This window comes from Mauremys reevesii, unplaced genomic scaffold, assembly GCF_016161935.1.
Source record: "Mauremys reevesii isolate NIE-2019 unplaced genomic scaffold, ASM1616193v1 Contig13, whole genome shotgun sequence".
Lineage (NCBI taxonomy): Eukaryota > Metazoa > Chordata > Testudines > Geoemydidae > Mauremys > Mauremys reevesii.
This window is the reverse complement of record NW_024100749.1, coordinates 532794-560526: the sequence shown is the minus strand read 5'-3', so window position 1 is coordinate 560526 and position 27733 is coordinate 532794. Positions and strand designations below refer to the sequence as shown.

Genomic DNA, 27733 nt, shown 5'->3' with positions numbered 1-27733 from the left:
GTAAGCAGAGTCAGGATGAGCTCTACCCTGACATCCGGTGGTGAATTATAGGGGGTGTGGAAAGGAATTTCAGATATTTGCATTTGCACACCCACCCCGCCTAGCATAGCCCAAGGCAGCCTGGGATGGTTATTCTGATAGCTCTGGGATCCCCAATTTCTTTGTCATTGGGGCAGGAGGAATAAAGTGTTGTCACCCTAATTATGTGAATAAGGAACTATGAGACTGCTTTATGACGGAGAGTCTCGCCATCAATTAAGTAGCACTTGCTAGACAAGGGACATGGGTGCCAAAGCCCAGCGAATTGAAAGGGGCTGGGGAGGGGATGATGGGTGTGTGTATCTGGCTATGTCTAAGGGCCTGGAACACCAATTGCACCGCCTTCTCTTTCCACGGTTGAAGAGCAGAGCTAATTTTGATTCTATTAGGAGTCCATCTAGAGGCTGCTGAGTTCACTTTGGGCCAATGGTGCACCAGCACTGGGGCTCCCCTACTACAAGTTGAAATCACTAAAAGAGCTAAGCTTACTGAGCTGAGATTACTGAGTGCTGTGAGGGAGCCTGAAGATCTATGGCTAAGTGGATGGCAGAGCAGTTTGCGGCATGTTGAAGCAACTCATGGTGGAGCGGAGTGGTTTTCAGGGACAGCTGGAGCAGCTCATGGGTCTGCTGGAGGAGCAGCACAGCTGGTGGACTGGAACCAGTCGTGGTGAAGGCTGCAGAACTCCATGGAGAGGGGGAGCAGTCGGCCCTGGCCCATGTAAGGTGCCCCTTAACCCTGTGTGCCCCCTCATTTCCACCCAGGTGGGGGCGGGGAGAAACTCTGCAGATAAACTTTTGAACTCTGGGGCGGCGCTGACCAGGGACAGAGACTTTGGGGTTGTTGGACTTTGGGGTGATTGGACATAAAACCCTAAGGGGAAAAGGACATTGCCAAAACTTACTTGGTGGGTCTTTTGCTCATGGTTTACGTTATGAATCCTGTTTGTGGTGTTTCCCCAATATGATGCCACATTGTTTCCCTCCTTTATTAAAAGAATTTTGCTACATTCAGACTCTGTGCTTGCGAGACGGGAAGTATTGCCTCCTAGAGGCGCCCGGGGGGTGGTGTGTAATTGTCCCAGGTCACTGGGTGGGGGCTCGAGCCGGTTTTGCATTTGCGTTATTGAAACGGACCCCTGGATACTGAACCCGGCCCTTGTTGCTGCCAACTCAGGGGCAGAAGGGTTACACAAGTGTGAAAAATCAGGACAGGAGGTGGAGGTAATAGGACCCTATATAAGAAAAAGCCCCAAATATTGGGACTGTCCCTATAAAATCAGGACATCTGGTTACTGTAGTGAGGAATATCCCACTCTGGACCCTGAAATCAGCCTCTCTAGCTTTATATAAGCTGTGGGGTGGTGTGGGGGTCAGTTCCAGGTTTTCATCTTCCCTCTGACCCCACCCCCTGCCCCAGGTCCCCAGCAGGATACAGGTTTGTCTGAACTGTGAACAGGGGCAGGTGACAGTTATCGATGCTGGTAGGACACCAGCAATCAAAATGTGTGACAAATGTTTGTAATGTGGAACACCTACAGTTTGCTGCATGCTAGACCAGACGCTACAGATTATAACGGTTTAGCTATGGTCTCAATTAATGAAAGCATTGAAATATCTGAAAATAAAATGATCACCTGCAACCACAAAATCATCCCGTCTATTACTTGAGTTTCAAGAGTAATTGCTATTTCGCTGTTCGTGTTTGTTGTGTCACATTCAGGAGGCAGCGTTTTATGGCCCTGTGCACGGGGCTAAGGAGCTGGGCTCCCCAAGAGCTGATTCCTGCTCTGATTCTGCTGCTCTGTAGGTGAAAATCCCCCATGGCCTGGAGAGCCACAGAAACCCGCCTCCCCGAATAATGAACCCCTGGGGGCTGTGGGGAGGCCTGTATAGAGTGACCAGGCTGGGCTGCTGCTGCTCTGAGCACCGTGGGAGGGTTCTCCCTCCAGTGACCCAAGTGCTGCAGAGGGGCTGCAGCCAGGACTGCCACCCAGGGGCTGGGGACGCAGTGACTGTGGGAGTTGAGGGGGCTGGGCTGGATGCCAATGACTTGGGCCTGGGATGTGGGTGGGTTTTACCTTCCCACTGTCCATGTACTGCCCCTACACGGACCCCAGTGACTTGAGATCCCTAGTGAGACTTTCGCTTTCTGTCCTATTGGATTTAACCTCCACTCCTGCCCCTCGAAAAGGGCTGAGTGACACTCACCTGCCCCACAAGGGGGCTGGGAGGATGCAGGGGCAGCCTTACGGAGCCACCAATCTGGCAGGCAGGTGCCTGACTCCCACTGACTGTCACCATCCCCCAGCAGTTGGCTGATGTTTCCATGGTGCTGGGATGACGGGAGTTGTTACAAGTTAGAAGCACAGAGGGAGCTGGAGCAGCAGCATCCATTAGGGGAAAGCGTCTGCAACATGATGACAGCACCAGGGGAGTTTGTGTCTATTTTCCTTCTGCCCTGGGACATTCCCTGCCCAGCTCACAGCGACTGGCCCTGGTCACCCTGTCACTGCCATCACAGGTGAGGATATTGTGTTACCTGGGCCCTGTCCCCCAGGATGAGTGCTGAGCACATGGAGGGGAGCTGGCACCTCTCAGCCTTCTCCTCAGTCCTGCACCTCACTCTCCATGGAAAGGGTCCGGCTGAGGCTCAGATGCCAGGGTGTTGTGCAGGGACAGAGCTGCCGAAAGACGGGCTCACCAAAGGGACGTGTTGCCTTGGGGCGGACATGATCTCAGATCTTCTGGTGAATGACAACATTGATGTCTTTTACAATCAATAACTTTTTTTTAAGAACCCTCATCAGAGCTGAGGACAGCAGACCAGTGACTTGTGTTGGTGTTTGCTGCTGCGCTGGGGTTTGATGTTTGATGTTTCTCACCTGAATGTGAGAACCCAGAATTTTACCTCCAGCTTGTTTCCAAGCAACAACAGGGATCCGTTTGTTCTGAGGAGGATGTTAAATCCAGCTGAGTGACAGGAATATACAGATCAGGGCACAGGTTAGGGGAGCGGTGGGGAGAAAGGGAAGGATGTTGGAGAAAGTAGTCTAAGATCCTCCCATAAAATAAGTGCCACCCATGTGAGTCACCAAACTGAGATGCTGCTCACAGTAACTGGGGCAGATGTTTGAAATATCCTGCACCTCTGAGATCCCCTGGGCCCCTTGAGTGGGGTAGCTGCTCAGTGGGGCTTGGATACACCCAAAGGTTCTGCTAGGCTCTGTGGGATCAGCTCCTTCTTGACTAATGGGGGAAATAAGTATTTGCAACGTCCAAATGCAGCCCTCTTGTAGCACAAAAATGAAGCAGCACTTGATGAATGGCGCAGATCCGTGACCCCACCTGTCTGTTCAGATATGAGGATTAACTGTTTGGCTTTGTGTTTTCTGAAACAGCAGTTATCTTGGGGGCAGGATCAGGGTTTTGTTCCGGGATTTGTTTCCGCACCAGAGCTGAGACCTAACCACCACCAGGGCCCAGACAGACACAGTCACTATGATAAGAGCCTGGGAATTACTTTGATGCAGTGCACTCTGGGTCTATGGAAGATTTGGGACTGTGCTGTCTCTGCACATTAAAAGTCCAGGCCACATGCAAAGGTCAGGAAGGCTGGAGCAGCCACTGAATAGGAGAGTCACCGACTGATTCCCCTCTATCCCTTTCTTATTACTATTTATTCTTGTAGCACCAACGAGCTCACCAGTCATGGACCAGTGAAGATCCTGTTGTGCTAGGCACTAAATACCTCTGAAAATCTGGCCTTACATCCCTCCCTGCTTACCTAGAGAAGGAATTACACAAACCAAACCAAACCCAACCCAACACTGGAAATCACACCCAGAAATCCTCTCCCGACATTCCACCCAGAGATCAGTCACAGGCCACCTTCCCCAACGCACGCCTCCTGCGCAGGGATTCATGCCACTTTGCTTGTGCACTGGAAATGGCAGGCGACCAGCCTCCCGTGGTCTGGACCAGAGGAGGGAGCTCCTGAGCCTCAGCTCAACAACTGGGACTTTCTGATTCTGCCTCTGTCTAGAACATGCCTGGCAAGAGCTGGACGCTTTGGTTCCCTGGAATGCTGGACAATCCCAGTGAATATGTGACTGGATTCAATCCCAGGCTCACTGCTCTCACAGGGTGGGTCCCATGGAGGAGGCTGCCCCGGAGTACAGGGTAGGGAATAGGGGCTTGATCCTACACTGCAGAGTTAGATTGACGTAAGGCAGTTTACATCAACCTAATTATGTCAGTGTAACACTACAGCCTTGCTCCTATTGATATAATTGCCCTACTACACTGATATAATAACTCCACCTCCACGAGAGGTGGGTGTGGTTAGGGCCACGCAGTGTGTGTGTAGACATTGTCTCACATCAGCTGTTGGCTGTCATACTTGTCAGTTCATGGCTCCAATGACTAGAAAGCCAGGCTGTTCTGGGGGCAGGTAGGGGGCTCCAGCTAGGGCCCAGCTGCCTTGAGGCTCCCCTGTCCTAGCCTGGCTGTGCCCTCCATGCCTGGAGCTTGGATGCCCCATGGCTTGACCCTGCTCCCAGCCTAGCTGCTGCCCAGGTTTCCTGCTCTGAGCTGGGCTGAGCCTGCCCTGCTCCATGTGGCCAACCGGACTGCTGCCTGGAGCCTCCCAGCTCCCTGTGGGGAGCCCTGATGAGCTCACTAGCTCAGCGCTGAGAAGAGAGCAGCAGTATAAAAGTCTGAATCAGGGAGCAGGCTCCTCGTAACTGCTGCTATGTTGTGATGCACCATAAAAAGTCATAAAAACACTTGGTGGAGGTTCCCTGGCAGACTGCCTGCTGCTTCATTCACACAGATGTCTGCCAGCCAGGGGTTGCAGGAACTGATGGAGGAGCCCATTCAGAGTTAGAAGTTTAAAAATGAACATTGCCTGCAATCTCTTCATGACACTTCATGGTGTAAATTGTGAGTGACAACACATTTTTGTGTCTTGTCAGATAGTAAAAACCATGTTGTATATTAACCTATTTGCCAACATATTTCCCCATGTAATAACACAATAAGATTGGAAGCACGGTAATTACAAATAATTCAGTGAGAAATAGGGAAAGGAACGCAGATATTTCTGAAGGAAATTTATGGGAAAATTATCTATTTTTAAGATTAAAATTTCCCTGTGTTAAAAACTAGAAAGAACACATAGCTTCAGCAGCCCATGCCACCTAGACACCAGCAGACTGGATAAAAAGCACAAATTAATCCATCAAAAGATAATTTTAGGGTATTTATTTTCAAATAATCAAGGTAAGTTTAGAGCACTCTGCCATGAATGGCATATTGTGAATAAATCTTCAAAACTGAATTATTACATTGAAAATGTTCATCACACATCACGTTTAAAACAAAAAGTAGTCTTAGCAATGCCATGTGATGTGTCTCCCCTCAGACTCTGCTCAGTAGCTCTTCAAGAAATTAGTCTCAATCTCTAATTTCAAGGAATTAGATCAATCAGTCACTATTTTTACAGAAGCAGCAAAGAATCCTGTGGCACCTTATAGACTAACAGACGTTTTGGAGCATGAGCTTTCGTGAGTGAATACCCACTTCGTCAGATGCAAGTGAGTATGGTATTCACCCACGAAAGCTCATGCTCCAAAACGTCTGTTAGTCTATAAGGTGCCATAGGATTCTTTGCTGCTTTTACAGATCCAGACTAACATGGCTACCCCTCTGATATTTTTACAGAGAATTCCAGAAGGTGGTGGACAGAACCCAGAGGAATTGTGATGAATTTCCTGGAGCAACTTTCTTTTCTTTGTACCCTAAACCTCACATGACATCAAAAATATCACCCTTTCAACTGACTTATAGTAAAAAAGAAAGGTTTGCCAAATAGCTTCACTAAATTTCATTTTATGTGTCACTAAGTGTCAGCATCTTTAATTGTGTTAATTTGTGATGATTCAGTAAAGGAATACAACCCCTTCTCTATTTCTTTATCACGCTACATTTGTTGTGTCCTTAAAACCAAGAACATGAAGAGCCTGGCAGTACATTGAAATCAACAGTGCACAGTGACAGTACATTGCCTGCAAATAATATTTCTAAAGAAAAATAAACTAAAAAATGGAGATTGTAGAAGAGATTTCTATCGATAGGAAGAGAGCATTTGAAGTTGGGGACCGTGTTTTGTTAACTGATGTGAGAAAAAGAAAGGAAGAGTCATATCTTGATTACCAATGATATGTAGCTAGAAAGTTAAAAATCACATGAATTAATGCTGACAGAAGTTCAAAGACTATTATATAATCTTCTGTGAGTTAACTTAAATATATTGCTTAATTAATTCGATCATTTTTTCAACTATTAATTGTTAAAGGTGTAGTGCAGGAGGTGGGTGTATGTGACCTGCCTTCCAGAGAGAACCAGTCAAGACAATAAAGAGGCGGGGGGAGAGAGAACAGAGAGCAACTTGTGTAGTTGTGATGTTTATAACACATGTACATTGTAACTGAACAACCCAGTCTGAGAATTTAATAGTTTATTGTGTTAAGATAAATATTTTGGATTTCTTGAAATTCCACAGTTGAAATACAAATGACGTTATTTAGAGATATTAAACTTCACTATAGGTTTGAGAGAAAAATTTTAAAAAATGTAAATAATTCCATTTCTACAAATATATTTAGATGCTTGTTTTTGAAATACTGTTGAAATGTAAATTAAAATATTCTTGTATTTACACCTTGTTACAATAAAATTTTCTAAATTAAAATATTTTTTCTTTCATATTTTACATTGAGATTTCACAGGGGTAGAAAATTCTAACAGGAGTGAATGACCCCATTCCCCACCATCTGCTACCCTTGGGGGGGGATGGGAAAGGTGGGGGCTGGGGGTTCCCAGGTGTCCGGTTTTCGACTGGAACCTCCAGCTGAAAAGGGAAACTGGCAGCATCCGGTCAGCACAGAAAGTCCAGTTGCTGCAGTAACTGGCCCCCACCACTGGGGTCGGGAAGAGCAGCAGGGCTGGGAGGGGCCAGTCTGTGCCGCGGGGTCACTGTCAGGGACAGAGATTCCCTCTGGCCTGAGCTGGGACCGGGCAGATTATCAGGGGAGCCGCGTTTGTACCCCCAGCATTGAAACCAGGATAGAAATAAGGGCGGAGCTTCCCAGAGAAGGTGTCAGTGAAAGTGAAGAGATGGGACCTGTCAGTCACATTGTAAAACGAGACCTCGCCCGCCTCATAGTGCAGGAAAATCCCCACCCGGCTGGGCCTGACGCTCACAGGGAGGGAGGTACGGGGGGAGGTGCAGGCCTTGTATCCCCCATCCCTCAGCCACACAGCCCAGTATCCATCCTTAGGTGTGCCTGTGACCTTCCCCTTCCTGCTCACAGATTCCCTACAAACCCCCAGCACCCAGTCAGTCTTGTCTCCCAACTCCACCTCCCAGTAACGCCTCCCGCCCGCGAACCCCTCAGCGCCCAGGACACAGACACAAGGATCAAATCTCTCAGGGTTGTCGGGCAGATCCTGGCGAGTGTCTCCGAGTCTCACACATTTCCGATCCTCAGACAGGACGAGGTTGGGATTTGCCGTGTCTGGATCCAGAGTCACGTCCACTGGGGAGAGAGTCACAGAGTCAGGGCCGGGGGCAGGGCTGGTCACTGGGATCAAGGGAAATTAACCTGCAGCCCCGTTAATCACTGGGGCAGGGGGGGAGGGGTTGTTTCCTGAGGGGAGTCAGGGCCCTCTGCCTGTGAGGAGACAATGGGGAAAGGGCAGGAGGAGGGGAGGGGTGAGAAGGTGTCGGGGAGGAAGTGACAGACTGATGCTGGGAGAGGAAAGGGGAGGGTGAGGTGACACGAGCAGAGGGGAGGGAGGGACATAGGGGTGGGGCAGGCACAAGGGCTATGGGGTGATAAGGGATGGGGTAGGCACCAGGGGGCAGAGGGGGTGAAGGGAAGGGCAGGTTCCAGGGGCTGCAGGGGTGAGGAGGGTGGGCACCAGGGCAGAAGAAGGGGATGGACCCCAGGGGCACAGGGAAGTAAGGGAAGGGGCAGGCACCAGGGGCAGAGGAGTGTGAGGAAATGGGGAGCTCCAATGGGGCAGGGAAATCAAGGGCAGGGTGAGCTCCCAGGGGTGAGATGATGAGGAGTGGGGAGGTGGAACCATGGGGAGTGAATGAACAGTCATTGGTGCCAACGGGGCAGACTGGGGTGGGGGGGCGCGGGTGAGCAGAAAGGGGGACGGAGAGGGGGGTGGAGAAGGGCTGGCCCTAGGGGGGCAGAGGCGTGTGCAGGGAGATGTGGGCACCAGGGGCAGAGGGAGGATGAAGGGAGGGTGGGGCCCAGAGGTTAGCAGAGGGTGAGGGGAGGGTGGGGCAGTGCTGAGGTGAGGGGAAGGGCTGACACCTGGGCTCCCAAAGGGGGGTGAGAGAAGGGACGTGCACCAGGGAGGCAGATGGTGCCAGGGTAGAGCTGGGACTTGGGGCAGAGGAGGAGCTGGAACCAGGGGACTGGAGGAGTGTTGAGGGCTGCAGGTGTCACGGAGCCAGAGGGGAGGAGGGGCAGGGGTGACAAAGAGAAGGTGGCATGGGTGATGGTGGCAGAGGGGCGAGGAGAGCAGGGTCAGTGGGGCAGAGGGTGGGGAGGATGGGCACCAGGAAGGAAGGGGACAAGGGGAGGGTCAGGTGCTGGGGGCAGGAGGAGGGAAGGGGCAGGCAGCAGGAGGGTGCAGGGGAAGGGAGGGCAGGTGCCAGGGGATTGAGGGGTTGAGCAGAAGGGCAGGCACAGGGAGGGCAGAGGAGGAGGGACAAGCACCAGGGGCAGAGAGGGGTGAGAGGCAGGGCAGGTGGGTAGAGGGAGGTGTTAGGAGAGGGGATTGGGGAGAAGCAGGTGCCAGGGGGTCAGAGTGGGGCTAGAGGAGGGGTGGGCACAGGGGGACGAGGGAAGGGGCGGGTGCCAGGGGTCAGAGAGGGTGGGGAGAGGGGCAGGTGTCAGGAGGGCTGAGGGGAGTAAGAAGGGTGAAAGTCAGGACAGCAGAGGAGGGTGAGGGGTGGGGTGGGAGACATGGCACAGAGGAGGGGAAGGGGAGAGGTGGATGCCACGATATAGTGGGGGTGTGAAGTGATAGGAGGACTCCAGGGTGCAGAGGATGTTTGGGGGAGAGGGGCAAATGCCAGGATGGCAGGGGGAGAAGGGATGGGCTGTTCCAGTGGGGCAGAGATGGGTGGAGGGCAGGGGCATGTGCCAGGGAGGCAAAGTGGGAGTAGAGGGGCAGGGCCCCAGGGGAGCAGAAAGGGAGTGAGAAGAGAGGGAGGGATGTGGGTGAGGGGTCAGAATAGACGCAGGGTCCAGGGTCCCTCACAGGGGTGGGGGAAGGATAAGGGAGGGGCGGGAGCCAGAGAGGGGGGAGGGAGAGGCAGGCCCCAGGGAATCTCTGTTGCTTTGGGGCCATGTGTGGTTGGTTTCTCGCTCAGAGCAGGTCGGTGCTGTCCCCATACACACTGGGGGTGCAGCCCTGCCCCAGGGGGAGCAGCTGGGACTCTCCATGCTGGCAGGCCCCACGGTCCCCACCTTCCAGCCAGGGAAACCCCACAGCCAGCCCCTCCCCTTGCCGGGCCGAGCCCCACCCCGATGGGGGCGGTTGTCTGGATTGGGATCAGTTGGGAGGGAGTACAGTGGAAGGTTCGGGGGGGGAGGGGTATAAACGCGCACTAATGGGCTGTTGCTAATGAGGCCAGGGCAGTGGGGAGGGGAGGGGGGATTTCCTCACTTACTGCCCCCTCCATCTGGGAGAAGCTGCACCAGGGACCAGTCCCAGTTCACACCTGCACAGTTTGTCTGGACTAAGGTTTGGCACCGGTGCAGCTACATCAGTGAAAGGAAACCCCGGCAGACATGACTGAGACACTGCTGTGCCAGGGGCCGTAACCCCTCCCCTCACTGGGGTTATGGATCAATAATTACAGGGTCACTGGAGCAGGGGAGCTGGACTCTGGGCTCCCAGGTGGAGGCTCAACCCACTGGGCTGCAGAGTTATTGTCACCCCCACGCTCTGGCCCAGTGCCCATGGCAGTGTTCAGACACAGGGGGACGTCATCAGACACCTGGAGCCCAGCGGTTCGAGCTCTCATGGCATCACACGGGAGGATTGAACCTGGGGCTCCCAGCTGAGGGCCCAGCCACTGGGCTAAAGGCTACAAGGGAAGTGGCGAAACCTTTGTCTGTTCATTGAAACTAGTCAGCAAACACGACATGGAGTCACAAATAGTTTCTCCTGACCCAAAATATAATTTTGCAGCAAATAAACTATTTGTCCAAAACATTTCACCCAGCTCCACTGCAAACCTGTCTGAGCAACTTAGGAGCCCCAACCCCAGTGACTCGCAATGAGAGACTGTCAACATCCCCAGAAACGCAGTTACAGGCAGGCCAGGCTCAGGACATCAGCTGTCAAACACTCCAGAGCTGCTGTTTAATTTGCCCTTTGCAGACAAATGCCCCCTGGGCCCCTGATCTCACCCCCACAAATCAGGCTGAAAATGGAGACTTGGCTCCAGCCTGAACTCTCTGCCCAGAACCATTTGTCCCATGGATGATGCTAGCGGCACAGACCCTCTGCAGCTGCACCTGGGCATCCCCCAGAGCGGATAACAGTCACAGAGACCATCTCAGAGCCCCAGGGGCTCAGGTGTCTCCATCTAATGACTGTGCCAGCCACCCCCCCTCACTCCCATTAACCAGCCCTGGGTCAGACCCGCTGGGAACTTTCACACCCAGACTCTGGAGACACTTTGGGTCCTTCTACACAGCCTGCAGCAGCGAGTCTTGGAACAGGGTGGACAGATTCAGGCTTGCGGGGCTCCCTCTTTGGAATTAAAAATAGCCGCAAAGATTTTCAGGGTCTGGCTGGAGCTCAGGCTCTGAAGCCCAAGGTGGAGCCAGGTCTGCCCCTCACAGTGCAAGAGGGGACATTGTCTGTGTCCACATCCCCTTCACCCCCTTCCTGGGATGGGGAACAGCAGCCCCAGGGCCCCTCTCTTCACCTCCAGGGCAGGGGAGTGAGAGCCCTCAGCCTCCTGGGCAGTGGGGCCTCCCAGCACTGGTTCCTGGGTGAGCGTGAAAGTGTCTCCACACAGAGAGCTCTGTGCACCCGGCAAATACACAGATGTGCCCGTGGATCAGGATCCGGGATGGTGCTCTCCCCAGGAGTGATGGAAGCTCCCTCAAAGTAGAGGGGTCACCCACTCGTGCCAGCCCTTCTCCCTGAGCTCCTGTCCCCGCACCCCTGAACCCTTGCTCTCACACTGCCCCTTCTTCCTGAGCCCCTGCCTTCACACCACCTCTTCCCCAACACCCTGACCCCCTGGTCTCTCCTCTCGGCCCCCTCCCCCAGCGTCACTCACCCTTACAGCTGGTAAAAAGTGGGAGGGAATAGCCCTCCCATTGGTAAAAGTGATGGGGCCATGGCCCCACGGCCCCCCTCTTCCAGTGCCCCTTACTCACTCCCCAACCCCAGTAGGAGAGGACCCTTGGGGCAGTGTCAGTGAGATCGGTGCCGGGGATACGAATTGAGTTTTACACCCCGGCTGCTGGAGCTCTGTGTATTGAGGGTATAAGGAGACAGAGGCCGTGTGAGCCCCCCACTGTCCTGCCAACGTGGCTCAGCCCTGACATCTGCCGGAGCCTCTCCCTGGGGAGGAATCGTCCCTGTGGCCCATTCAGGCCTTGGCCTCCCTGCGGAGATGGCCAGTGAGGCTGCCGTTAAAGCGAGTTACGATGTGAGCTCCTATCCGCTGGGAACTGGACTCTGAGCCTGGGCTGAGATCGGTGACTGGGGAGTGAAAGGCCCCAGCTGCATTCACTGCCCCCCTGAGCCAGCCCAGCGCCGCCAGCCATTCAGTGCAATAACAGCGATGCTCAGGCTTGGAGACACAGCCAGTGCCCCCAGCGGGCAGGGCGAGGGCCTGTCCAAGGAGCAACAGGCACAATCTGCAGCAAGGGAGGTTGACGCTGAAGATGAGGAAACACTTTCTATTTCTCAGGGCTGTGAAGCTCTGGACCCGGCTCCAGGGGAGGTTGTGGGATCCCCGTCACTGGAGGTTTGTAAGAACAGGTTGGACAAATCCCTGCCAGGGATAGTCTAGTCCCTGACCTAGCGCGGGGGGCTGGACTAGGTGACCTCTCGAGGTCCCTTCCAGCCCTGTGTTGCTCTGGTTCTAGGTTACAGCAGTTCCTAGGGCTGGGCCCTGGGGGCTCTAAGCCTGGTGAGTGGCACGTGACAGAGTTAACACTGTTAGTGACCATGGCAGCTGGCAGCTCGGGGCCCCTGCCAGGGGCCTGGGCTGGCATGTGGCTGCCTGTACCTGGCTCAGCAGGGTGTTACTGGGCCATGTGGACAGGACCTAGGGTTGGCACCTGTCCATAGGGTTGCCAGGTGTCTGTTTTTTTATTGGGTCGCCTGGTCGAAAAGGGACCCCAGCGGCTCCGGTTGGCACCACCGACTGGGACATTAAAAGTCTGGTCAGTGGCGCAGCGGGGGCCCGGGGCTAAGGCAGGCCCCCTGCCTCCCTCGGTCCGGGCAGCTCCTGGAAGTGGCCACCAATTTACTTCCCCGGAGTTTGAAACTTTTCTAGCAGAACATAACCAAGTGTCAGCCATGGTCAAGCCTCCCTTTGAATACAGGTTGGCTCTGGGGGTGGGGGGAAATGTATCAAGAGGGCTGGTCCTTTTAGGGGACTCAGGGACCAGACTACCTGTGACAGGCTCCTGTAAGGGAGAATGAGACAACCCAGACCAACCTGGCAGTAATTAAATCCCTAGGTGGCTACTTTGCAGAGAAACAGCTAATGAGGCTGATAAAGGGTAACCAGGGCTCAGCTGAAGGGATCCTAGGGAGAGGAAGCTGCTGAGGAGAGGAGCTCCCAGGAGAGCTCACCAGAGCAAGGGGCCTGGAAGGGGCTCCTAGAGCAGTGCTCCCCAAACTGTGGGTCGTGACCCCCTAGAAGGTGTGGAGGAACATTTGGGGGGCTTGACAGGGCCTGGACCAGCCCCCATGGGTGGCGGGAAGGGAACGTCACCCAGCTCTGCTCTGCCTCCAGCTCCACTGCAGCCCCACCCTCAGCCCCAGCTGCATCTCCGGCCCGGACTTCAGCCACCCACTCCCGGCCCTGCTCCAGGCTGAGAACCCAGCTGCAGCCGCAGCCCCAAACATGGTTCCACCCCGGCCGAAGCCCCAGCTCCTGGCCCCAAATGCGGTCCACTCCCAGCCATGGCCCCAGCTTCTGGCCCCAACTGGAGCCCCGTTCCTGGCCCAGCTCCTGACAGCAGCTCCCAGGGTGGGGGCGCAAACCAGGTAAGGGAGGACTTGATCAAAAAAGTTTGGGGACCACTGTCCTAGGCAGAGGAGCTCCCCTAAGGGGGAGGAGCTGCCAGAGATGACAATGACAGCAGCAGCTGTAGCAGGACAGAATCCTGGAGAGCTGCCCCCGGCTGGAGAAAGTGGATGCAGAGAATAAAGGCATAGTCTGAAATGACCCAGCTCCAGGAAGTGGGGCTGGAGTCATCTGATTACACCATGGACACTAATCCAAGCCCAATTCTGGGAAGGACTGAGGGCTCCTGACTTGAGGACAGTGAGGAGCTGCAGTGAGAGCTGGAGGCTGGAGCAGAGTGAGGGAAAAGATTTTATTTCGGGGTTTACTTGGACTCAGAGCAGACCCCAGGAGGGGACTTTTCTCTCAGACCTTTTGGACTGTGAGGTGTAATTTAAGGAGTGCTGAAGAGGGTAAACTGAGGCAAGATGCTTGCCAAGATACCCTGAAATGGCTGAGGCTGGTATCAATAACAACACTCACTGCCCAGCCCCTAGAGGTCTGCATGACAGTGCAGGGCCTTCCCCATTGCACACGGAGACCCTGGGGCTCAGGGAGCCCTGGTTACTCTGCCCCACACATTTACCCAGAGACTCCCCTGAGCTGCCGGACCCGGGTCCCTGGGGTCAGAGTGCAGGCAGTTGAGTGGCACTGACCGGCCAGGGCTGCTGGGGGGGTGGAAGAAAGGGTTAATCTCAGCGTGGTGGCACTTTGCTGCCTGGCCCTGGCAGGTCTCTGCCCTCTGGGTGCAGCTCAGGGCGGGTGTCTCTGAGCAGGTCCCTGCCCACCCACCCGCCATTTGCCCCAGACACAGAGAACCCAGGTGCCGAGGGAAGGAGCAGCCCCAGCAGCGCCGCATTGGCCCTGGCACAGGCTGAGCTTGGGAGCGCAGCAGCAGAGGCAGCGGCAGAGAGAGGGGCTCAGCCATTGGCAGCAGCGTCCCCACCCGCAGGGGAGGGGTCAGCGCTGGGGCAATAGGCCGGGCTGGGTCAGGGGCTGGGAGCTCTGGCAGCGAGCGCGGTGCCAGCACCAACAGCCCTGCTGGAGACCCTGGGCCTGGCCAGCCTGGAGCAGCCAGCGAGTGACTCAGGGTGTGGGACCCTGCCCAGGAAGGGGCTTCTGGGGGGCTGACAGGAGGCTCCCCAGGGGCTGGTGATCCCCTAGAACGAGGCACTGAGGTGACTGGCTCAGGGTCCCGACAGGCTCAGGGGCCAGGGGTGTGGAATGGCCCAGAGCCCAGCCGGGTTCAGGGCCCAGTGGACACAGACTGTGCTGGGCTGGGAGCAGTGAACAGGGAGGGGAGCAGGGACGTGCTGGCTCCAGCCAGGCACAGAGAGGAAGCTGCTTCCCCCACAGCCTGGGGTTCCTGCTCCCCAGAGCCCTGAGATCCTGGCCCTGCAGCCGGCACCGACTGCGCAGCCTCCATTGGCCGGGACAGACACACCCAGCTTGGCCCCTTCGACTGTCCCCTGCTGGGGTGGGTGGGAGGAGAGGAGTGGGGGATGGGGGTAGGAGGAATGAGCCAGTTCAACAATCACAGACCGAGCTCACTGAACCTTCCCACCCTCCTCTCCTCTGCCTTAGCTTCTTCTCTGTCCCTCCTCGCTGTCAGGTTTCTGCCTTTGCCCCCCGGTCTCCGCGCTGGGGTTGTGGGAGGGGTTTGGACGGGGGCAGCTCACACTCAGCTGTTGTGACAGGGTCACACTCTTGTGAGTGAGTCTTACTCACTGAGCAGCAAACCACTGACCCAACCTCACACTGGGCTGTGCTCAGAGCAGACGAGGGGCCCGTAGGATTCAGCTTGTTACCCAGTAACACACGGCCCAGGTCAGACCACAGCAGCCAGACTGGCCCCTCCTGCAGCTCAGAAAGCTGGGCCAGCCTTGGCTAATGGGGGCTGGGGCAGCGCTGAGTGCTGGCCACACAACGCAGCCCTCACGTGTCCCAGGAGAGAGGCACAGACACGTCATCCGTTACCCGTCTGTGCAGCTCCCAGCACAATGGGCCCAGTCCAGGCCTCAGAGCACCTGGCTCAGGGACACCCAGTAACTCAGCCATGGAGGGGTCAGGATGTCAGAGTGACGGGGCCTGGTCAGACACCTGGGCAAGTACCAGCAGGTGGCTGTAAGTAGCAGGCAAACTGCCCAGCACTGAGTGCATCAGCCTCCAGCTATCACAGCTCTAAGCCTGTCAGCTGGGCGCAAGCGTGTCCTGGGGTCCCAGGCTCTGTCCAGAGCCCCAGCACAACACAGCTGAATGTCCCAGTAGAATCCACTCACCTCTGAATCTCTTCAGCGCTTCCCTCATGTCAAGGGAAATTTTATACATGTTCCTCAGGCCAATAGAAACAGCTTTTGGTTTCTGGAGTTTCACATTCTCACTCCTATAAAGAAAATGTCCCATCATCACTCAGCTGCTCTGTACACACATCATCCCAGAACCAACACCAAGCATATAAGAGCAATGAACATAGGAAACACACCTGCTCAATGTACTTTTCACATCCTGAAAGGAAAAAAGAGAATCAATGTTCTGTATTAACACAATGTGCATAAAACTGTGAGAGTTTCACTCTGGGCATCAAACTTTCATCTAGAAAATAGATCAACCCTCCCAGGCTTCACTGTTTTGTGATAAAATCTCGTACACTATTTTGCATTAACACTTGTTTCATTTATGTAGGTGAGACAGGAATTTAGCTAAAGGATTCTCCCTTCTAGGGACCCAACCCATCAGTATCTGTGTTTATCGCCTGTGTTGGGTCCAGTGTTCTGGAGTCAGAGCAGGGATGGGTTCAGCTCAGTATCATTCTTGTATCATCCATTTAAACTCCCATGGCCTCACTGGGTCTCCATGAGGAAAATTCTCCTCTAACATGAACTGGGATATTTTGGAACTGATGGAGCCCTTAGCCGGATGTTCTGTTTATCAGTAAACCACAGAACACATTTACTCTAATTGTTGGGATCCAGACCCAGGGATCTGAGTTCTAATTCTGGATGGGTGGAGAATTTTGATGCCGTCTCACCTTTAGCAGCTCCACAACTGGTTGCTGACACTTCTCCTCTATCTCTGTGATAAGCTGCTGCAGAGAGGAGCTTTGCTGGGAGAGTTTGGTTACATTTTCCTGTAGTCTCTGCAGAGTCTCCCTCTCCTCCTCCTCCAGGGTCTGCAGAAGCAGCTGCTCCTCCTCTCAGCAGTGTGTGCAGTTTGTTAAATTCACCTGCAATCATCTCTCTCTTATTCATCACTGTCCTCTGGAGATAGAAGAATAGGAAAGGCACAGAGAAAACATGAGTTACGCAGATGTTGAGTTACACAGACTGGGCCTCTGTCCATGAAGCAGGGAATGTTAAATCACTATCAGGTTTGTAAGGATATTTACTTCTTTGAGAAACGTACCACAAAGGGTTTGTTTAAGTTGAAAATTAATAAGGCCAGTTTGGTAGCAGGGTTGTCTAGGGTGCTTTGTAAAGCCGCAGTATGTTCTTGCAGGTGGCATGGGATGGACACAAGGGAGTGGGGCTCACATGGGTGTTGGGAACCCAGGGTATTGTCAGAGCTGGCTTTGGCCTCACCCAGCCTGCCTGAGCACCCCATGTCTATGTGTCCAGTGACCAGCTAGTGTCTTCCTCACACACCCCACACTCTCTGTGGGGATTTCACTGTGAAAGGCAGGTGAACTGGCACAGACATTGTATCCCCCGGGTTCATCACCTGGCTACAGACAAGCTCAGGTGAGGTCACAGTAACAGTATCAGGTGACTGGGATGAAGTGGCCACATGATGGCAGCAGAGGCTGTGAAGTGGCCAAGCTCTGCCTGGCTTTACACTGACCCGCCCCTGGCTCTGCTGACTCAGGGGGTGTCCACACTGCAATGGAGGAGTGAAGGCAGCAGGTGATGACACACTCCAGCTTGCTCGGGTGCTGGTAGCAGTGAAGCCACAGCAGCAGGGGCTGTACAAGCCCACCCAGCCCCCTGAGTAATGACTCTGGCTGCTAGCTCACAGCTACCTGTTGGTGCCTTTTAGATGCACCCTTGGGACAGACTTTGCAAAGAGCTCAGCACCCATAACTGGGTTTGATGTTCAGAAGAGCTCAGCTCCCAGCCCAGCCCCAGCGCAGCCAGCTGAGTGACTCTGAATCTCACCCATGGGGTAAATCCTCCCCACAGCTCCCAGCTCTAGTGTCCGGCCCAGGCACTGGGCAGATGAAATGCAGGGACTGTGGGGAAGGAGATGGAGGAGGATGGAGAAGGAACAATCCTTGTGTCCTCCAGGCTGCAGACACACTGTGGAGCTATTTCATGGAGGCCCCTGAATCCCACTGGCTGCAGCAGCCTCTACACCACCCCCACCTGCAGGAGGGAAACAGGGTCCGTGTCATAGTGAAAACACTGCGCCCACTATTGAGAATTTGCCCCTATCAGAGAGCACTGGGGTGAGTTTGCACCACCTCACTATGCCCAGGAACTGCCCCTCCTCTGCCGCATACAGGAGCTGCTGTGCTGAGACCCCCACCAGAGACACAGCCTGATCCTGCTGGCACCAAGCCTCTGTCACGGGGCAAGCAACCAGAGCAGGTTCATACCCTCATCCTGGAGCTTCACAGCTCCTTCATCCCTGGGAGCGTTGCAGGGGGAAGGCCTCAGGGAGAGATAAACCCGGACACCCACCTGCCACTCCGTGGTTTTCTCCTTCTCTTTAGACGTCAGCGCTAGGGTTTCCTCTAGCTCCTTCCTCAGAGGGCCCAGGGCTCCCTGGAGTTTCTCCTGCAGGGAAATTGCGTGCAATGAACAGCCATTAGTCTGCCTGTCTGAAGGGTGGAGAGTATCATAGAATCATAGGGTTGGAAGGGACCTCAGCAGGTCATCTAGTCCAACCCCCTGCTCAAAGCAGGACCAATCCCCAACTAAATCATCCCAGCCAGGGCTTTGTCAAGCCTGACCTTAAAAATCTCTAAGGAAGGAGATTACACTACCTCCCCAGGTAACCCATTCCAGTGCTTCACCACCCTTCAAGTGAATTTTTTTTCCCTAATATCCAACCTAAACCTCCCCCAGTGCAACCTGAGACCATTACTCCTTGTTCTGTCATCTGATACCACCGAGAACAGTCTAGAACCATCCTCTTTGGAACCCCCTTTCAGGTAACTGAAAGCAGCTATCAAATCCCCCCTCATTCTTCTCTTCTGCAGACTAAATAATCCCAGTTCCCTCAGCCTCTCCTCATAAGTCATGTGCTCCAGCCCTCTAATCATTTTTGTTGACCTCCGCTGGATTCTTTCCAGTTTTTCCACATCCTTCTTGTAGTGTGGGGCCCAAAACTGGACACAGTTCTCCTGATGAGGCCTCAACAATATCAAATAGAGGGGAATGATCACATCCCTCGATCTGCTGGCAATGCTCCTACTTATACAGCCCAAAATGTCGTTAGCCTTCTTGGCAACAAGGGCACACTGTTGACTCATATCTAGCTTCTCATCCACCGTAACCCCTAGGTCCTTTTCTGCAGAACTTCCTAGCCATTTGGTCCCTAGTCTGTAGCAGTGAATGGGATTCCTACATCCTCAGTGCAGGACTCTGCACTTGTCCTTGTTGAACCTCATCAAGTTTCTTTTGGCCCAGTCATCTAATTTGTCTACGTCTCTCTGTAACCTATCCCTACCCTCCAGCGTATCTACCACTCCTCCCAGTTTAGTGTCATCCGCAAACTTGCGGAGGGTACAGGCCACACCATCCTCTAGATCATTAATGAAGATACTGAACAAAACCAGCCCCAGGACCGACCCTTGGTGCACTCCGCTTGATACCAGCTGTGAGCTAGACATGGAGCCATTGATCACTACCCGTTGAGCCTGACAATCTAGCCAGCTTTCTATCCACCTTACAGTCCATTCATCAAGCCCATACTTCTTTAACTTGGTGGCAAGAATACTGTGGGAGACCGTATCAAAAGCTTTGCTAAACTCAAGGAATAAGACATCCACTGCTTTCCCCACATCCACAGAGCCAGTTATCTCCTCATAGAAGGCAATTAGGTTAGTCAGGCATGACTTGCCCTCGGTGAATCCATGCTGACTGTTCCTGATCACTTTCCTCTCTTCTAAGTGCTTCAGAATTGATTCCTTGAGGACCTGCTCCATGATTTTTCCAGGGATAGAGGTGAGGCTGACTGGCCTGTAGTTCCCCAGATCCTCCTCCTTCCCTTTTTTAAAGATGGGCACTACATTAGCTTTTTTCCAGCCATCCAGGACCTCCTCGATCGCCATGAGTTTTCAAAGATAATGGCCAATGGCTCTGCAATCACATCAGCCAACACCTTTATCACCCTCAGATGCAGTGTATCTGGCTCCATAGACTTGTGCTCATCCAGCTTTTCTAAATAGTCTTGAACCACTTCTTTCTCCACAGAGGGCTAGCCACCTCCTCCCCATACTGTGCTGCCCACTTCAGCAGTCTGGGAGCTGACCTCATTCGTGAAGACAGAGGCAAAAAAAGCATTGAGTACATTAGCTTTTTCCACATCTCTGTCTCTAGGTTGCCTCCCCATTCAGTAAGGGGTTTACACTTTCCTGACCTTCTTCTTATTGCTAACATACCTGTAGAAACCCTTCTTGTTACTCAACATCCCTTGCTAGCTGCAACGGCAAGTGTGATTTGGCCTTCCTGATTTCACTCCTGCTTGCCTGAGTAATATTTTTATACTCCTCCCTGGTCATTTGCCCAAACTTCCACTTCTTGTAAGCTTCTTTTTTGTGTTTAAGATCAGCAAGGATTTCACTGTTAAGCCAAGCTGGTCGCCTGCCACATTTACTATTCTTTCTACACAAGGGCGGCTCTAGACATTTCGCTGCCCCAAGCACGGCGTCGTGCCGTGGGGGGCGCTCTGCCGGTGGCTGGTCCCGCGGCTCCAGTGGACCTCCTGCAGGCGTGCGTGCAGAGGGTCCGCTGGTGCTGCGGCTTCGGTGGAGCCGCGGGACCAGCGGACCCTCCGCAGGCGTGGCGCCGAAGGCTGCCTGGCTGCTGCCGCCCCCCCGGCGGCTGGCAGAGCGCCTCCCGCAGCATGCCTGCCCAAGCACGCACTTGGCGTGCTGGGGCCTAGAGCCGCCCCCGTTTTTACACATCGGGATGGTTTGTTCCGGCAACCTCAATAAGGATTCTTTAAAATACAGCCAGCTCTCCTGGACTCCTTTTCCCCTCATGTTATTCTCCCAGGGGATCCTGCCCATCAGTTCCCTGAGGGAGTCAAAGTCTACTTTTCTGAAATGCAGGGTCCATATTCTGCTGCTCTCCTGTCTTCCTTGTGTCAGGATCCTGAACTCGACCATCTCATGGTCACTGCCTCCCAGGTTCCCATCCACTTTTGCTTCCCCTACTAATTCTTCTCGGTTTGTGAGCAGCAGGTCAAGAAGAGCTCTGCCCCTAGTTGGTTCCTCAAGCACTTGCACCAGGAAATTGTCCTCTACATTTATTTGCCAAAAACTTCCTGGATTGTCTATGCACAGTTGTATTGCTCTCCCAGCAGATACTGGAGTGACTGAAGTCCCCCCTGAGAACCAGGGCCTGTGATCTAGTAACTTCTGTTAGTTGCCAGAAGAAAGCCTTGTCCACCTCATCCCTCTGGTCTGGTGGTCTATAGCAGACTCCCACCACAACAACACCTCACACTTCTAAACTTACTCCAGAGACTCTCAGGTTTTTCTGCAGTTTCATACTGGAGATCTGAGCAGTCATACTGCTCTCTGACATACAATGCAACTCCCCCACCTTTTCTGCCCTGCCTATCCTTCCTGAACAGTTTATAGCCATCCATCACTGTACTCCAGTCATGTGAGTTATCCCACCAAGTCTCTGTTATTCCAATCACATCATAATTTCTTGACTGTGCCAGGACTTCCAGTTCTCCCTGCTTGTTTCCCATGCTTCTTGCATTTGTGTATAGGCACTTAAGAGAACTCGCTGATCGTCCTGCTTTCTCAGTATGAGACAGGAGTCCTCCCCTCTTGCGCTCTCTTGCTCATGCTTCCTCCTGGTATCCCACTTCCCCACTTACCTCAGGGCTTTGGTCTCCTTCCCCCGATGAACCTAACCTCCTCATTAGGTTAGCCAGCCTGCTTGCGAAGAAGCTCTTCCCTCTCTTCGTTAGGTGGAGCCCATCTCTGCCTAACAATCCTTCTTCTTGGAACACCATCCCATGGTCAAAGAATCCAAAGCCTTCTGTCCGACACCACCTGCGTAGCCATTCATTGACTTTCACTATTCAACGGTGTCTACCCAGGCCTTTTCCTTGCACAGGGAGGATGGACGAGAACAACACTTGCGCCTCAAACTCCGTTATCCTTCTTCCCAGAGCCACGTAGTCTGCAGTGATCCGCTCAAGGTCATTCCTGGCAGCACCATTGGTGCCCGTGTACCATAGATATCGTCCTTTCATACACAAGCAGTAAAATACCCTGGAAGGAGGCAGCAGACTCAGCTCTGCGGGCCCCAAATGCAGCGTGGGAGCAGAGATGCCAGTCTCAGAGCGGGGACGCTCTGCATCATGCAGACACTCAGGACTTCTCAAGGCCTGTGTTTTTAGCTAAAGTTTCACATCACTGAGCACAGGCCAGAGGGGAAATAGCTGGGAAGGTTCTGAACAATCCCTTCTGCCGGTGAGAGCAAGGAGCTTAGGATGATGCATCACTGCACTGTGCCCCAGGCCCAGGCCAGGAACAAGATCCACACGGTGCTCTCATCTGTCTGCCAGGCTCCCATGTGGCCTCCCCCAGGCAGCAGCTGAGAGCCTGACACCAGCGCCATCCCATTAACTGCACAGAGTGAAGCTGCGATGTGGCTGAAGGTCAGTGAGGAACAGGGAACACTTGGTCTGGGGGAATGTGTCACCCATAATTATAACTGCTCCAGAGCTGTAATAACCCAGGGCTCTCTTCCCCTTTGACAGCGTGTGATTCCTTCACCCGGCACAGCAACATGCTCCTGCTCTGTCAGCCTGACTCTGTACTGCACCCAGAGGAGCCCCTGAGAGTCCCCTCCTGAGCTCCTTGCAGAATCTCCCCATTTCACTCCTTCTCTTTTCTCTGGGCCCTCAAGTTGTCTCCCCCTCTCTGCCCAAGGGCCCAGGCTGCTGCTGCAGCTGCTGAGAGCCCCAGGCCCAGTGCCCCACTGAGAGCTCCTGGGGGAGCTGTTCGGTGACACCCTTGCGGTGCTGCTGCAGGGAAGCAGTGAGGGAGGGAGCCAGCAGGGGCTAGTGAGAGACAGGAGGCGGAAAAGCAGCCTTGGCACCCATCAAAACAGCTTCGTAAATGAGCAGGAATCAGACTGGGGGAGAGGACAGAGGGACAAAGATGGCTGGATTCTTTGAAGATCCACCCACAAAATAAGCTCCGCCCAGGTGAGTCACCAAAAGGAGACAGCATGGTCTGTTCACAGGAGATGGTGCGATGTTCAAAATGCGATGGAGTTGCTGATTGGTTCCAAATGGCTCCTGGGGCCGGACTCCCCTCATGGGGCTAGAATATACACGTGGGCTCTCTGGGCCTGGACCTTCCTTACTGGGGGGAAAATAAGAGGTGGCATCTCCCAAACATCACCCGCCTGTGGCACCGGAAGGAGGCATCACTGGCAGTACGTGGTGCTGGGCTGTAACTCTCCCTCTCCACTCTCACAAGGTGAATGAAATTGCTAACAATGCTGATATTTAAAGGATCATCCCCAGGCACCTGAGCCCACCCCCCACTCAGGGACTGGAGCTGTTCACACCTCTCCGAGCTGCTGTGCCCGACTCTCTGCATCCCTACATGTGGGTCAGTTTTGAGGTTTTCTTCACAACCAGAACAGCTGGAGAGTCAGTTTAACACAAAGTGAAAGCTGAGATCCTGGAGAACAAGGCAGTCGCAGAGAAGTGCCAGTACTTCCTGGTTTCAGAGTAGCAGCCGTGTTAGTCTGTATCCGCAAAAAGAACAGGAGTACTTGTGGCACCTTAGAGACTAACAAATTTATTTTAGCATGAGCTTTCGTGAGCTACAGCTCACTTCTTCGGATGCATAGAATGGAACACACAGACAGGAGATATTTATACATACAGAGAACATGAAAAGGTGGAAGTACTTCCTGGCTGTTTCTGAGCCCCGTCAGTGAAAGTAGACACCGGGACGTACCAGTGCTTCCTGTACCAGGCCCGGCATCCTTAACAGGGTTGGTGGCTCTGGCCTCCTGGAAGGGGGGGGGGGCCTTGGGGCAGAAGGGCCAAGGGGGCTCCGCTTCCCACCAATGGTGAGTGCAGGGAGGGGGGTGGTTCCATTCCTCCCCCGCCCCCAAGCAACACGGCTGGCGCCGGGTCGCTCCGCTTCCCGCTGGCTGCAGTGAGTGCGGGTGCGCACGCAACCCCTGTTGCCGGCTGGCGCCAGGCCCCCTGCTAATCCCTCAGGCTACCCTGGGCCCCACAGGGCCACCCAAAGCTGGGGCCCAGGGCAGCAGCCCCTTTGCCCCCGTTGGCAGCCCTGCTGGTAGGGTCCGGCAGTGCTGCCATGGCAGCGCTTTAACCTCGCTAGTGCGGCCGTGCTGCTGGGACCTACTGGCAGGGCCGCCGATGGGGGAGCAAATGTCGGCTGTGTGCGGGCCGGACTGGTGGCCGGCTCTTGCCAGAGCACTGCTCCGGCCCGCACCAGCCCACTTTCACCTCTGCAAAGCACCCTGGTGGCCAGTTTTCACAGTGGGATCGCTACTAACCGTGCTGCTCTCTGTGTGGATGTAAGAGCTGCTAGTGTGAATGTGCTCTGCCTGCACAAGGAGCTAGTGTGCACACGCAACAGCGGCTTTAATTAAAGTGGCCTCACTTTGCCAGCAAAACTTTGTAGTGCAGACAAAGCCTAAGAGCTGACAATCACTAAGAGCAGGGTAGAACCTCAAGAGACTGAACGTATAGAGCTGGAGGCATTGGGAGAGAGGGCAGAGCGAGGGCAGGGCACGCTCGGGTGAGGGGGCAGAACTGGGCAGTAAGTGGGGGGGTGGGGGTGGGGTCTTGGGGGAAGGGATGGAGTGGGGGCGGGGCCTGTGCAGAGCAGGGCTTGAGCACCCCTGGGGAAACGAGGAAGCCAGCACCTGTGTTTTCTACACTCAGGCTCTGTGCTTTAGAAAGAGGAAGTTTTGCCTCTCAGAGGCACACAGGGTGGGGTGTGATTTGCCCAGGTCACTGGGTGGGGGCTCGAGCTGGTTCTGTGTTGTATATTGAACCCAGCCCTTCTTGCTGCCCGCTCCACCTGGCATACGGGTTGCAGGTGCACAAAGAGCCATCAGCCCTGTTCTCTCTATCAGGCATTGAAACTTGCAGTGTTGGGGCAAAAATGTCTGGATCTTTTCCCATTAGACACAACCCCCAGTGCTCACCCCCCTGAAAACCAGGCCCCTTTCGTTTAGGTGCCTAACCTTAGGCAGCCAAGTGTGAAAGATTGTCCTTGGATTGATGGGGGATAAACCTGGGGTCCTTAAGGGGTTTAATTAAGCAAAGTCAACAGCATTTCCTACCTTGTACTCCTGGGCAGCCTCCTCCACGGGAACCACCGTGTGAGACTTGTGGTCCCGGGATTTCTCACACACCAAGCAAATGGTTTCTCCATCCTCCTCACAGAATCGTTTGAGACGTTGCTCGTGTCTCTCACACAGATCCTCCTTTTGCCCTTTTCCTGGTTTCAATCCCAGTTGTTTGAGCTTTTGTATGATGTTGTTCAGCTGGGTGTTGGGCCTGAACTCCCCTTTCTGGAACTGGGCTCTGCACTGGGGACAGGTCAGGGGTGTCCCTGCTCCCTTTTCCACACAGTACTGGCTGAGGCAGGCTCGGCAGAAGTTGTGCCCACACGCGATAGTCACCGGCTCTGTCAGATACCCCAGGCAGATGGAGCAAATAGCTTCATCTTCTATGTCCCTTGCTGTAGCTGGAGAGGCCATGGCGGCTGGGTGGGTCTCTGTTCTCTCTGCCCTTTGCAGGCAGCCAGCAGCCCAACCAACCACACCCGCAGGCAACCAGAAAGCAAAAGGGAAAAATATCAAGGGCAAGCAGCCTTTTAAAGCTTCTTTTAGCAGCTTGTGCAACCGGGAGCCAATCACGTGCTCCGGCAGGATATTCCACCCAAAAAAAAAAAAAAAGGCAGAAGCCACAGCCCAGAAAAGCCTCCAAACAAGCAACTTTAAGAAACGAATAGGCAGAGGGGATAAAAGTTATCACAGTGGGGTGAGCCATCTGCAGTGGTTGCCAAAATAGGCCATGTGGCAGAGAGGCTGGTGTTCCTTGCTGGCCCATCTCAGCACCCCTCCCCCAGGGCTCTGGTGTTAAAGCCCATTGCCCCATAGGTCTTTGTTACATAAAATAATTCATTGGCACTTGATGTGGCTCTGACCTGCTGTTCCCAGGGCCTGACAGTTACTCTGTTTCCTAGAAGCCACTGTAAATGCAGCTTCACTCTATTTTAGTTATTTATTTTTAACTCCTTTTTAAAGCAGTGTTTTGGTTACTCCTGTTTTCCTCAGCGCGGCTTGGTTAACCCTGTGCACATGGATGTCATTGCGCTGCTCAGTGTACGGTTTTAATAATAAATAAACATAGAAAATAATAATTGATGCTACAGGTTGAACCTCTCTAATCCAGACTCCCCTAATCCGGCAACACCCCTGGTCTGGCATAGTCGGTGACCCAGTGGGTGCTCAGGGCTGGAACACTCAAGGGAAGAAAACTGACGGGCTGGGGCCAGGAGTGTTGTGGGACCAGGGAAGAGTGGAGCTGGCAGCGGCCGGAGGAGCAGGGGGCCAGCGGCTGGGAGCTGAGCCCCTGGGGAGCAGAGCCCTGGTGGTCCGGGGGCCAGCAGTGGAGCCCGAGAGTCCCTGGAGAGCGGAGGGGCCGGTGTCCCAGGGACAACGGCCGGGAGCGGTGAGGCTCACATTGACCTCCCCTGGTCCAGCAAATTACCTGGTTTGGGACCAGTCAGATTCTGAGGGTGCCAGACCAGGGAGGTTACAGCAGGGGTTCTCAGCCTTGGGCCGCAGCTTGTTCCGGGTAAGTTCCCGGCAGGCTGTGAGGCGCTTTGTTTGCCTGAGCGTCTGTAGGTCCGGCTACTCACAGCTCCCAGAGGCTGCGGTTCCCTGTTCCTGCGGGAACTAGCTACACCTAGCTAGGGACAAAACGGCAATCAAAAGAGGGTCTATAAATATGTTCGGAGCAAGAAAAAGACGAAGGAAAGTGCAGGCCCCCTACTTAGCGAAGAAGGAGAGCTGAGCTAATAACCAACAACCTCAACCAGACTGAGTATCCTGCACCAGAGCCAGTCTCTGGCCAATCTAATGAGCACAGCTGGCCTGCACTAGGCTGCTTGATTGGCTATAGCACCTGATTGGTTGGGAGAGTCAGCAGAGCAGCTCTTAAGCCCAGCAGCAGCACCACTTTAAAGGCTGCTCAAAGCATCAGGCACTGCTGGGATAGCACCTGGCTTGTTCCAGCCTTGCCTCTGATTTGCCTCATTCCAGCTAACCCAGTTCTGACTCTTGACTCAGGTTCCTGACATCAGCTCTGGCTCCAGTGTTGGCTCCTAGCTCTGGTTACTGACCCCTGTTCTGACCTGGCTTTAGGTATGATTGTCCAGTCACTGACACCGGGGTGTTTAATGCCTATTTTACTTCAGTCTTCACTAAGAAGTTTAATTGTGACCAGAGCACAATTAATATTAGGAGCAAGTGGGGAGGAATGCCAGCCAAAATAGGGAATGAACAGCTTAAAGAATGTGTAGGTACGGTAGATGTATTCAAGTTGGTGGGGCCTGCTGAAATTCACCTGTGGGCACTGAAGGAACTGACTGAAGCCATCTCAGAGCTATTAATGATTATTGCTGAGAATTCATGGAGGACAGAGGAGGACCCCCCCTCCCCGAGTGGAGAAGGGCAAACATTGTATCTAGCTTTAGGGGAACAAAGAGGACCCAGGGAATTTCAGACCAGCCAGCCTAACTTCAGTACCTGGAAAGATGCTGGAGCAAATATTTAGAGCACTCTCCTGTGCGGTGTGGGAGGCCCCAGCTCAAGTCTTTTCTCTCCCTCAGAGGGGATGTGAACCTGGATCTCTTTCATGGGTGGTGGGTATAATAGGCCAGGGAAGGCTAAGAGTCCCCAAATTGAGGCCGTGGTGCTGCCCTGAGACCCCAACCTTGCTCCATCTCTCCATCGCAGGCTGGCGGCTTGGCACTTGGGCTGGCTGGCCACCAGGGGTGGCTTGGTCCAGCGAATGGCCTGGGTGGACCAACTGGCAGCAAGGGGTGGCTTGGGCTGACCAGCAGCTTGGGACACAGGGGGGC

At 54.0% G+C, this 27733-nt stretch overlaps 1 pseudogene; it reads right to left on the bottom strand.

Annotated features, from left to right (window-relative positions):
* Nucleotides 1-6943: 6943 nt before the first annotated feature.
* Nucleotides 6944-27248, bottom strand: LOC120392948 (annotated as a pseudogene).
* Nucleotides 27249-27733: the final 485 nt, after the last annotated feature.